The 11,133-nt window shown below is 38.8% G+C and overlaps 1 protein-coding gene across 2 annotated transcripts in view; it reads right to left on the bottom strand.

Annotated features, from left to right (window-relative positions):
* Nucleotides 1–267: 267 nt before the first annotated feature.
* Nucleotides 268–11,133, bottom strand: part of ZC3H15 (zinc finger CCCH-type containing 15) — a 49,578-nt gene continuing 38,712 nt past the window's right edge. For both annotated transcript variants that reach the window (XR_006205597.1, XR_006205596.1), the window contains exons 12-13: nucleotides 5,828–6,022; nucleotides 268–561 (exon numbers count right to left, since the gene is read on the bottom strand). The gene's annotated coding sequence lies outside the window, so the exon portion shown is untranslated. The remainder of the gene's footprint in view (nucleotides 562–5,827; nucleotides 6,023–11,133) is intronic.

Raw genomic sequence — 11,133 nt, 5'->3', positions numbered from 1 at the left:
GTAACTAGTTGGTTCATCTTTAGGGTGAACCCTGCCCAAAGTCAATTACAGGAAGCCCTCTACACAGTGTTACTTAAAAGATAAGGAGAAAAAGACCCAACTGCTCAAATGTAGTTCAACCCCGGAATCTGATGCCATTGAAGTTCCCCACATGAGTCACTCTCAAGGGACTTTCTGGGAACTTGGATTTTAACTGGGCAAAGGATGTCATTATCCTGCTCAGGCATATTAGCTGATTCCCGTATTGACAATGATTGTGTTCTCTGATTAAATGTTTTTGCCATCAATTTTTATTGGAGGAAATGAGGTGTACAGGTAAAGCAAAGAACTGCTGACACACAGAGCCTGGCCTGTGTTATTGAAGAACTTTTGTGGAGAGCTTAGATAGCGAGAGGGAGCTTCAAGGCACATTTTCTCTTTGTCAGATAGGAAGAAAGGAGAAAGACAAAGGGAATGTTCTCAAAGCAAACTGTGATTTTTTTTCTCCCTTTAGCCAAAATTCTTTTTGTCTTCGAACACTTGGGCTACTTGCTAGGTCCATCAACATGTGATAGGTTTCCACTGAAATTAGACAATACTTCGTTTATTCTCTTATTAAAGCAACCTTAGACAAGCAGTTCTACAGCTACGATTCAATAGATGCTTTTGAATATTGCTCACAAAAGAATTCTAATAGGGAAAATCATTTGAGATTGAAAATGAGGGGACTAAAAAAAAAAAGTGGCATAAAAGCCTTGTCTTTGGCCGTGTAAGTTGCAAGAACTTGCTCCATCCCTGTAAGTGGTTTTAGTCTCTGAGAGAGAAAATATTTAAACAAAGCAGATGTTGATGAGTCACATTTAGGCTCTTCTAGTTTGGAAAACATGGTTTATTTGAATGTAGAGTTATTGTTTGGAAGGCGGTTGGCTGAAGTCCTTAATTAAAAGCCTAAATGGTGGATTTCCTGTGCTGTCAATACCGAAGAAGTCGGAACCAGATGATCTCTAAGAACACTCTCAACTCTTAATATCCTACACTTTTTTATGAGCTTCGTGCCTTTCTCGCTTTTGCCCTGGTTATGTAGCTACCAGATGATATCTCCCCCACCCCCTTTTCTCCTCTGAAGACTTGGCTGAGGAGTCAAATCAAGCTTCTCTCAGGAAGAACCAACACCTAAACTGAGATCTGGAGGAGGGAGAGGCGTGACAAAGTGAAAGAGTGAGTGGGTGGGCAGCGGCATTTCGGGCAGAGCAGTAAGCATTCACAGGGGTCCTGTGGCAGGAGGAAGCACTGTGTGCTCAGGAGCTTGGAGGCAAGGGGATAGAGACATCCCCCAAGGTCGTTAGGAGATAACAGACAGGACTTGGTAATCACTTGGATAACTGGAGATAGTTCTCTCAGATTACTTGCTACTCTCTTCCTCATTTTTTCTCTCCTAGCAGCTAACACTTCAGCGAGGCATTGTTTTAAGCACTTTATATGCATTAACTTGACAATAACCCAGTGAGTATATGGTAGAATATATGAACTCACAATCCTACCTGAAAATCTCCTCTTTGACCATTTTCTGCCCCTCACATACTGAGCTATCCTTCAGATAGCTATACAAAGTTTTTGTAGGGACAAGCCCAGGGTTATTTGAGAAAAGAAGAAAAAGATGGGGGTATGCAAATGTGTTTTGTTCATGCCGAGTCTCAAGGCATGGGACTTAGGAAGAAAACTACTGAAAACCACAATCCATTCATGTGGTATCCATTTAATTGTGACATATAATATTTATTGAGTGCAATTAATTTATTTGTGATGAATAATATTTATTGTGCCAGGTACTGTTCTGAACATTTTCAAATATTAGTTTATTTAATCTTCACACCTAACCCTACTATTACATCTGTTTTACAGATGAGAAAACCAAGAGAAGTCTCCAAAGATATGTCGCTATTAGCAGTGATGGGAAGTGGGAACTGATCCCACCATGAGGCGGCCTGCCCTCTAAGGCTACGCTCTTAAGCACTAGGCATCACTTGCTCATTTGCATGACTGCCCAAGCCTTGTTACATCCTGAAATTATTCTCTTCTTCCTTCTCTAACAGACTTCCTTATTTACAGTAAAGAGAAAGGTCCTCACAACAAACATGATAGAGTCACTGAATTGGCAGGAAAACACAGAAACTTTTGTGGACCTCTGTCAGGACAACTGCAGAAACTGCCTTTTCTTCAACAAATGAGAATATGGAAATAATTTTGTGGCCAATGAACACGAAACACTTAAGATATGCACCAAGCCACCAAGTAACTCTAGATTCCTGAAATTGGTAGTATGAAAACAGCTCTAAAGCTGCTTTTGAGCAGGGATTATGGTCAATCCTACACCAGGAAAGTAATTACAGTAGAAAAAAGAAGGACCATTTTCAACAAAGTTGCAGAATTTCTCTAATTTGCACTAAGCATTTGTCACTTTCTTGGCATATGTTTCTCCTTTCATCACTGAACTGTAGGAGAGATCACATGTTTCAAGTCAGCCTCACTCTCATTTGGGTTCAAATCAAATTCCACAGTGTTCTTTTGGAAGAAGGGGTTTCCCCGAAATTAAAGAGAGTTTCCTCCACTTTTATGGAGATCTAAAGAGGCAGGATTTCAGTTCCTCTTGTCACTTTAATCACTTTCTTGCCCCTCTCTTTCTCCATCTTACTCTCTTAGCAGATAATAAAGCCCTTTACTGTATTTTCTACTTGCCAATCACTGTTCTAAACGTAGTACACCTAGTAACTCAACAACATCCTGTGAATATATGGCAGAGTAAGATGCAGGTAGGTTGGTAGACAGAGCATAAAAAAGCATAAAGAGATCCATATAAATGCTTCTAGTCTCTCTGTAAGTGAGAAACAGGCTCTATTCATTTTACAGATGAGGAAGCTAAAGCACAGAGAGAGTAAGCTGTTGGTTGGCAACCACATAGCTGCAAAGTGATAGAACCATGATTCAACTGTGAGCAGTCTGATTGCAGAGACCGTACTCCTAGCCTTCAAACGCTACTGCAAAACTCCTCCTTGGTTGAATTCAACTCTGTACTCCCCTCTGCCTGTCCTTGGGAAGATGAACAGAATGGAACAAAATGATCATGCTGATTGTTCACCTTCAAATGCATGGCTTGGCAGAGCCCTGAAAGCCTACTCTACTTTCCAAGTCAGCTCATTTGTGCATTATTGCATGCCTCTTCTCTCTTCAAACCTCTGCTGTGCTTCTCCAATCTTCACTCTGCTGAGGACTAAGTTCCCATTTCACTGAGAAGATAGAAACAATCAGAAGGGAACCTCCACATGTTCCCACCAACACATCTGCAGATCTACTTGCATTGGGCCCAGTGTTTGCTGCCTGACCTCTTACCATGGGTGAATGTCTATGCTCCTGTCTAAATCCAATAGCTTCTTATTATGCACTGCATCTCATTACCTTACCTTCTCCAGGATTAGTGTCTTTCAAATCTATCCTCTTTTTTTTTTTTTTAATTTTTTTTTTAACATTTATTTATTTTTGAGACAGAGAGAGACAGAGCATGAACGGGGGAGAGTCAGAGAGAGAGGGAAACACAGAATCCGAAACAGGCTCCAGGCTCTGAGCAGGTCAGCACAGAGCCTGACGCGGGGCTCGAACTCACAGACTGCGAGATCATGACCTGAGCCGAAGTCGGCCACCCAACCGACTGAGCCACCCAGGCGCCCCCAAATCTATCCTCTTTACTGTATCATCAATTCTCCTACGTCTACTAAATCATTGCCATCAGTATACAAATATTCTGTACTCTCTCCTATATTAAAAACAAAACCAGACTTTCTGGGTTTCTGGTCTGTCACATAAAGAGGTAAGCAATTGTCAGTCTGTCCTAACAATAAGTAAAAAGCTGAACACATTGAAAAATCAACAACTTTTCTTAGATCCATCTGAGAAGTGAGGTCACTGGCAAACCACTACCTCCAAATTGGAGAGACAGACAGGCAAATATAGAGAGTAACATCTTACTGGAGCAGAAACCTGCATAAGGACAATTGTTGCAATAGGAAAACCTGAACTGGACTTGATAAATTACTGGGAGCTCAGTGTGGACAAGGCTGAGAGTTAAAAACTCCAGGGCGACTCAAGCATTGGGAACTCCACCCCCCCCCCCCAAATTTGTGAGTTTTATCTCTAGGAACTTGACTTGGTTCTCACAGTGAATATCAGAAAAGAATCTGCTTATGCTTCTGGCAGGGGGTGGGGAGAGAAAAGAAACTATTCTGAATTACACAAGAGCATTCTCTTCTTAACAAGGCCTGCCCACAAGAGAAACTATATTATAGAGCCTAAGCTATTGAGATTTTAGCAGAAGGGAAATACCCAATTCCAGCCAGCTCTAGACTTCCATATGGGAGAAGGGAAATACCCAACCCCAATCCCTTCTAGCCTTACACATGGGGAAGGGAAGTAGCCCCCTCCAGCTCCCACTAGCCATCTTGTCCCACCTGGGGGGCAGACACTGAGAAGCATTTGTGAAGTTCACAGTTTAGAGTACTTACTAAAAGACTACGACCTAATCGTGCACTTTAGAACACTTTCTCTCCCCCCACACCTCACCACCACATTACTAAAAGCCTATTTAATTTACCACATTTACTTTTAACCCATACATCATGTCTGGCTAACAAGTAAAAATTAAAAAGCGTACTAAAAGGCAAAAAAATAAAAAATAAAAACAGTCTTAAGAGACAGCATGCATTAGAACTAGACTCAGATATCTTAGGGATGTTGGAAATATCAGATCAGGAACTTAAAATAACTATGTTTAATATGCTCAGGACTCTAATGGATAAGGTAAATAGCATGCAAGAATAGATGGGCAATATAAGCAGGGAGGTGGAAATTCTAAGAAAGAATAAAAAAAGCAATGCTATAGATCAAAACAGCTGTAACAGAAATGAAGAATGCCTTCAGTGTACTTCTTGGTACACTGAACACAGATGAGAAAAGAATCTCTGAGCTTGGTGATCTCTTAATGGAAACCTCCAAAACTGAAAAGCAAAGAGAAAAAAAGATGGGGCTGAGGAAAACAGAGAATAGAATAACCAAGAACTGTAGGACAGCTATAAAAGGTGGGATATATACATAATGGGAATAACAGAAGGGGAAGAAAGAGAGAAATGAAAGAGGGAATATCACCACAGTTTCCAAGGACATTTAAAGGATAATTACACTGTTCACGAAAACTAACTCAAAGTGGATTATAGGCCAAAATGTAAAACACAATCATAAATCTCCTAGAAGATAATATAGGAGAAAACCTGGGTGACCTTAGGTATGGTGATGACTCTTTAGATACAACACTGAAGGCATGACCCATGAAAGACAAAAATGATAAGGTGGACTTCATTAAAGGTAAACACTTCTTTGCAAAAAATAATGTCAAGAGAATGAGAAAACAAGTGTCAGGGTAGGAGAAAATATTTCCAAAACATATCTGATAAAGGACTGTTTTCCAAAATATACAAAGAACTCTGAAAACTCAACAATAAGAAAATCAACAACTGCATTAAAAACTGAGTCAAAGACCTGAACAGAGACTCTATCAAAGAAAACATAGATGGCAAAGTAAGCATATAAAAAGATGCTCAACATCATTTATCATTAGGAAATTGCAAATTAAAATAATGAGATACCACTATACACCTCTTCGAATGGTCAAAATCCAAAACACTAACAATACCAAAAGCTAGCGAGACTGTGGAGCAACGGGAACTGTCATTGCTGCTGCGAATGCAAAATGGTACTTTGGAAGACAGTCTGACCATTTCTTACCAAAGTAAACATATCTTACCATGGGATCCAGCAGTTGCACTCCTTGGTATTTACTCAAAGAAGCTGAAAAGTTATGCCCACACAAAAACTTGCACATGAAGATGTTTCTAGCAGCTTGATTCATGATGGCCAAAATGTGGAAGCAATCAAGAGGTCCTTCAGTAGTTGAATGGATAAACTGTGGCACATCCAGACAATGGTATATTAGTCAGCACTAAAAAGAAATGAGTTATTGAGCCATGAGAAGACATGGAGGGAATTTAAATGCATATTACTAAGTGAAAGAAGCCAACTGGGAAAGGCTATACTGTATGATTCTAAATATGTGGCATTCTAAGAAAAGGTAAAACTGCAGAGGCGATAAAAAGATCAGCTGTTTCAAGGGTGGGGTGGGGGTGAAGATACGAATAAGCAGAGTGCAGAGGATTTTTAGGGAATTTGGTTCTGGGAAAGCCAGTCTATGGAGAAGGCCAAAGGATTGATGGTTGCTAGGGTTTGGGGGAGGAAGAGGAGGAGGATGAATAGATGGAGCATAGGGTGTTTAGGTCCATCAAAACATTAGGTGGGATGCTTTAACGGTGGATACATGCCATTGTACGTTTGTCTAGGCCTGTATAACGTATATCACCAAGAGTGAACCCCAGTGTAAACTATGAATTTAGAATGATGAAATGTCAATATAGGTTCATCAATTGTAATAAATGTACCAATCTAATGTGAGATTTTGATGGTGGAGAGGGCTATGTGTATGTGCGCTCAGTGGGTGTATGGGAAACTTCGTACCTTCTCAATTTTCCTATAAACTGAAACTGATCTAAAAAAATAGTTAATTTAAAAGCAAAGCAAAACAAAAGCAAAAACAAAACAAAGAACCTCCCTGGATCTCACATTCCCTTCCAACCACAACCTCATTTATCTGCTCCCTTTTAGAGACAAACTCCTTAAAAGAGCTGCCTATAGTCACTAGCCACTTCTATTTCCCTGTTTCCCATCTCTCGAATCTATTTGCACCAAGGGTTTGCCCTCTTTCACCAAAAATGTGAAAGTCCTCATCTTACCTGAAATGTGAGCAGCTTTTGACACAGTGATATTTCAGTTTTTTTGATAGACTTACTTCACTTGGTTCCTGTGGCCACCCATTTTTAATATTCTCCCCCTCCCTTAATGGGCCACTCTTAATCTCCGTTTACTAGTTTCCCCCTCACGTCCCTAAATGCCAAGCACTGGAATGGACTGAACTCAATCTTTGGTCTTCTTTTCTGTATCTATACTCTCTTTCTTTGGTGATCTCATCCAGACTTGTGGTTTTAATTAATATTGATAACTAATAATGATGCCTCGATTCAAAACCCCCAATTTATTGGGTTTTGGGGAGAGTTGACTGAGCTAATATATATAAGCACTTAAATCTGCATCTGGAACAGAATAAGGCACTTTACATAATCAGCCAGAAACTTGCTACCTAATAGGCATCACAAATGTTACATGTTCAAAATAAAATTTCCAATTTTTCTCCCTTGGGTTCCCGCTCCTGTAGACTTCTCCAAATATCCCTAACTCTTTACTTCCTATCATATTTACCATCTAGTCTATGAGAAAACCCTGGTGGTTCTACCTTCAAAATATATTCAAGACTCAACACTTCCCATTCTCGTCACTATCTCTTTGTCCAAGGACCTTCCACCCACTCTTTTGTAAATTTACTGACCAGTCTCCCCACTTTCTCTCATCTCCCTCTCGTCTAGTTCAGCACAGCAACCAAAGTGATCCTCTTAAAATGTAAGTCAAATCATGTCACTCTTTTGTTCTAAATCCTCCAAGGGCTGTGCATCTTATTCAGGGCAACAGTCAGTATCTGTGCAATGATGGCCTACAAGGCCTTACATCAACTGGCTTTGTGCTCCTCGGATTTCATCTCTCCTCATTCTTTGTGTAGTCCACTCTACTTCAGCACATTAGCCTCCTTGCTGTTTCTCAAATATACCAAATATATTCCTCCTTCCGTTACTTTTGCATTTCATTTCCCTCTGTCTAGAATGTCCTTCCTCCAGATAATTTGCTCAAATGTTTCTGCTCATCCCTTCTTGCCTTCTCCAGTATCTCAAAGAATTTTCTTCTCTTTTACAGCATCACGGCCACCAGGAGAGGACTTAGTCTGTAGACAAAGTTAAAACTTCAAAACCAGGTTCTTGATGACATCTTTTGAGCATCTAGATTAAGCCTTGCCTAATGACAGCCGTACCCTCGGACTGTTACATGAGGCAATCATGCCCTTTAGAACTTATTACAATATCTGGCAAACAACTTGGAATGCATGGTATGTGAAAAATATCATTAGTACTAGTATATTTTAATCATAATGTGTTATTGTTCATATTCTAATGTGGTAGAATTGTATAATGATGAATATTAGCAAAAAGAAAACTGTAATTTGTGTAAACAAAGAATGGAGAAATATATTGTTTAATCTTTTCTTCTAAAGACATTATTATGTTGTACAACATGAAAAGAGAAAAGACAGGGGAAGGAGACAAAGGGAAGGGAGCTGACAGTTATAAACTGTTGGGTTTTGTGCTAAGTGCTTCACATGCATTTTCTTCTTTAAAATTCAGCAACCCCAGGGCAGACTTTTCCTCCACAAGTTACAGATGAGGAAGGTCAGAAGGTTAAGGTCATCGAGCTATTCACGGGAGTAGTCAGCACTTGTGACTAGGGCTGTGTTACTTCAAAACAAGCCATTTTCACCATGCTGGGTTTGGTCTTTAAATCTTTCTACAATAAATAAGTACTATTTATTGAGTCAGCGAGTGAAGCCAGAAACCAAGCGGGGGGAAAAAAAATTCTTTTCAGTCTGCAAATGTCAAGGGTGATAATATGTAGCTGTGTTCTTACCATTGAGCTTAAAATCTTGCAACTCAGGCTTTTGTGAAAATATGAGGAACAGAAGAAATTTTCCATCAGCACTTTTAACTAATTAAAGAGTGATAAAATGTTACTGCTTACGGGGACAATAACCCACCTATTTCTTGGAACCCATTCTATGATGGAGAAGGATATGAATCAACTACAAACAGAAAAATCAACTCATCAGTTTTTATCAGATGCAGTGAAATTTAGTATCTAGGGTAAGTGTTGGTTTAAGAGCCTCCCTGAACTTTCTTTTTAGTGAGCAAAAATTTTCGAACAGTATATGTCTAAGAAATTATGATTATTCCCGTTACATTGTGGTTTAAAGTATATTATATTAGAGACATTTAAAGAAGGATAATTTGATATCTGTCCCAAGAGAGATTCACTTCAAATTATGGTAAAAAACCAGGTTAGTTCATTCAAGTAACATTACTCATTAAGTGTCTATTTGGGCTTTGCACTCAGTTGGATACTATGTACAAAGAGATTATGGTGTACTCAAACTAGTCCATAGCCCCTAGAAATCCTTGAGGGGCCCCTTCTTTTGTGAGTTCCCAGGCAATGCAAAAGCTATTTGGGATGAGCTATATATCCTGGGCACAAAGCAGGCATTTAAGTGGGCCAGCTTACCTCCTTCGTGGAATAAGAGAACTGAAATAAGGGCAGGGTATGCTTTCAAAATCCTTTGCACAACCAATGTACAATTAATCCTTTAAATGTCTTCTAAATTAAAATGTCTTGCATATTAATTACTTTCATTGCTATTCTTTGAATCAATGCCAAAATACTTTATATATTCTCAGTACTGAGATACAAATGGACACAAAAATTTTCCAGTAATTCTTATGAAAAACATATATATTTAAAAAGTCATCATTTGGGGTTTTCATTGGGCTGGTGCCATAGCAAGATTTATTGTTGATATTCTAGCCATGTTAGTTTGATACCTACTTTTCCTTTTAGATCCAACGTTTCGTTCATTTGTTGCTGAAAATGTCCTCACCTCCGTTAACATTTTGTGCCGTGCCGATTAAAACAAGTTTTTAATCCATATAACATTTTTGTTTGTTTGTTTCTGCCCTCTCAAGAATTTGTAATAGCAGCCAATCTCCATTTAGGACCACCAGTGTGTTACATGCTTTCCTTTCATATAACAAGGAAGTTGTTCATGGTGTTATATCATACAGTTGAAAGATTCCAAGAAAAAGCGTATTCAAGTCCAAATTAGCCACACCTTTCAACACACATATACAGCAGTATCTGTACATGGGTGGGAAAACCACTTGGCAAACAAGACGACAACACGGCTCAGGGAGGAGAGGGATGACACCCTGGCAATGAATTTTCGCTTCTGAAGCCAAGAGGGCTCTTAGGCCTGCGCTTTTGCACTCTTCAATCCACTCTGGGCTTCTGACGGTCCAGATTCAAGAAACCCTTATTAGTGCTGGGAGCCATGCCTTGCTTATATGGCTTATATGGTTTCTGGAGACTGGGTGAGGCACCTATGATTGTTGTGAATGTGTTTGGGTATGATGCAATTTTCAGGGACCCGAAGAAGCGAGAAACCATGGCTACCAAGATTTAAAATAGTTACCATGATATAAAAATAATTTTAATCTTTCTTCTTTATCCAGTTATGGAATACACAACTTTGTCAATTTGTGGTCCTTGCGTAAGTATGGGGGGCAGTGTGGAAGAATGTAAGGAGAAAGCAACATTTCTTCTATGTTCAAACATGAGACTCCAAAACATATTTATAATAACACCTTCCAATTTAATGGGAAATATTAAGTTCTAACACGTCATTTTACTATTTTTATAGAAAGAAAAACCTAAAGTAAAATGTTTTAAAGACCTTCAAAGTTGCTAGAAATTAACTTGAATTGGGGTCAACTCTGGAAATAAGATTTTTTTTTTTCATTTAATGTTGAATATGTGAAATAACTCAAGAATAAATTTTGTATTTTTACACTGGATATGTATAACTTAATCCATTGTTTCAAAATTTTTATTTAACAGGTTAATTAGATAGTACTGTTTAATTCTTTTTTTTCCTGGGTTATCTAACTCAATAAATACAAGAAAATTTGATCAATGTAGTTAAAGCAAATCTAATTTATGCTCTGTACATGGACTAATGTCTATCAATTTTAGTATATTCGACTGAAACACTAACAACAGCTGAGTAATTTATTAAGAATTGGAGGAAGATGGAGTGCATGGGATATGCAGGTAAGGGAGAAAATCCACATATTAGAGATCAAAATCTGACCCTTTCTGATGGTGCAACATAGTCAATAGAATTAACTTGGCTGCTTCTTGGGTTTGGGAATTGACTGCTAAATAAGATCACCATATCTGGTAACATTCAGGACTCAGTAGGCAGCAAGGCCTTTTTAGCCATTTTAAGAAACA

Source organism: Panthera leo, chromosome C1 (assembly GCF_018350215.1).
Source record: "Panthera leo isolate Ple1 chromosome C1, P.leo_Ple1_pat1.1, whole genome shotgun sequence".
In the NCBI taxonomy this organism is placed as follows: Eukaryota; Metazoa; Chordata; class Mammalia; order Carnivora; family Felidae; genus Panthera; species Panthera leo.
The sequence above is the reverse complement of the archived record's forward strand: the minus strand, read 5'-3'. Positions and strand labels throughout refer to the sequence as shown.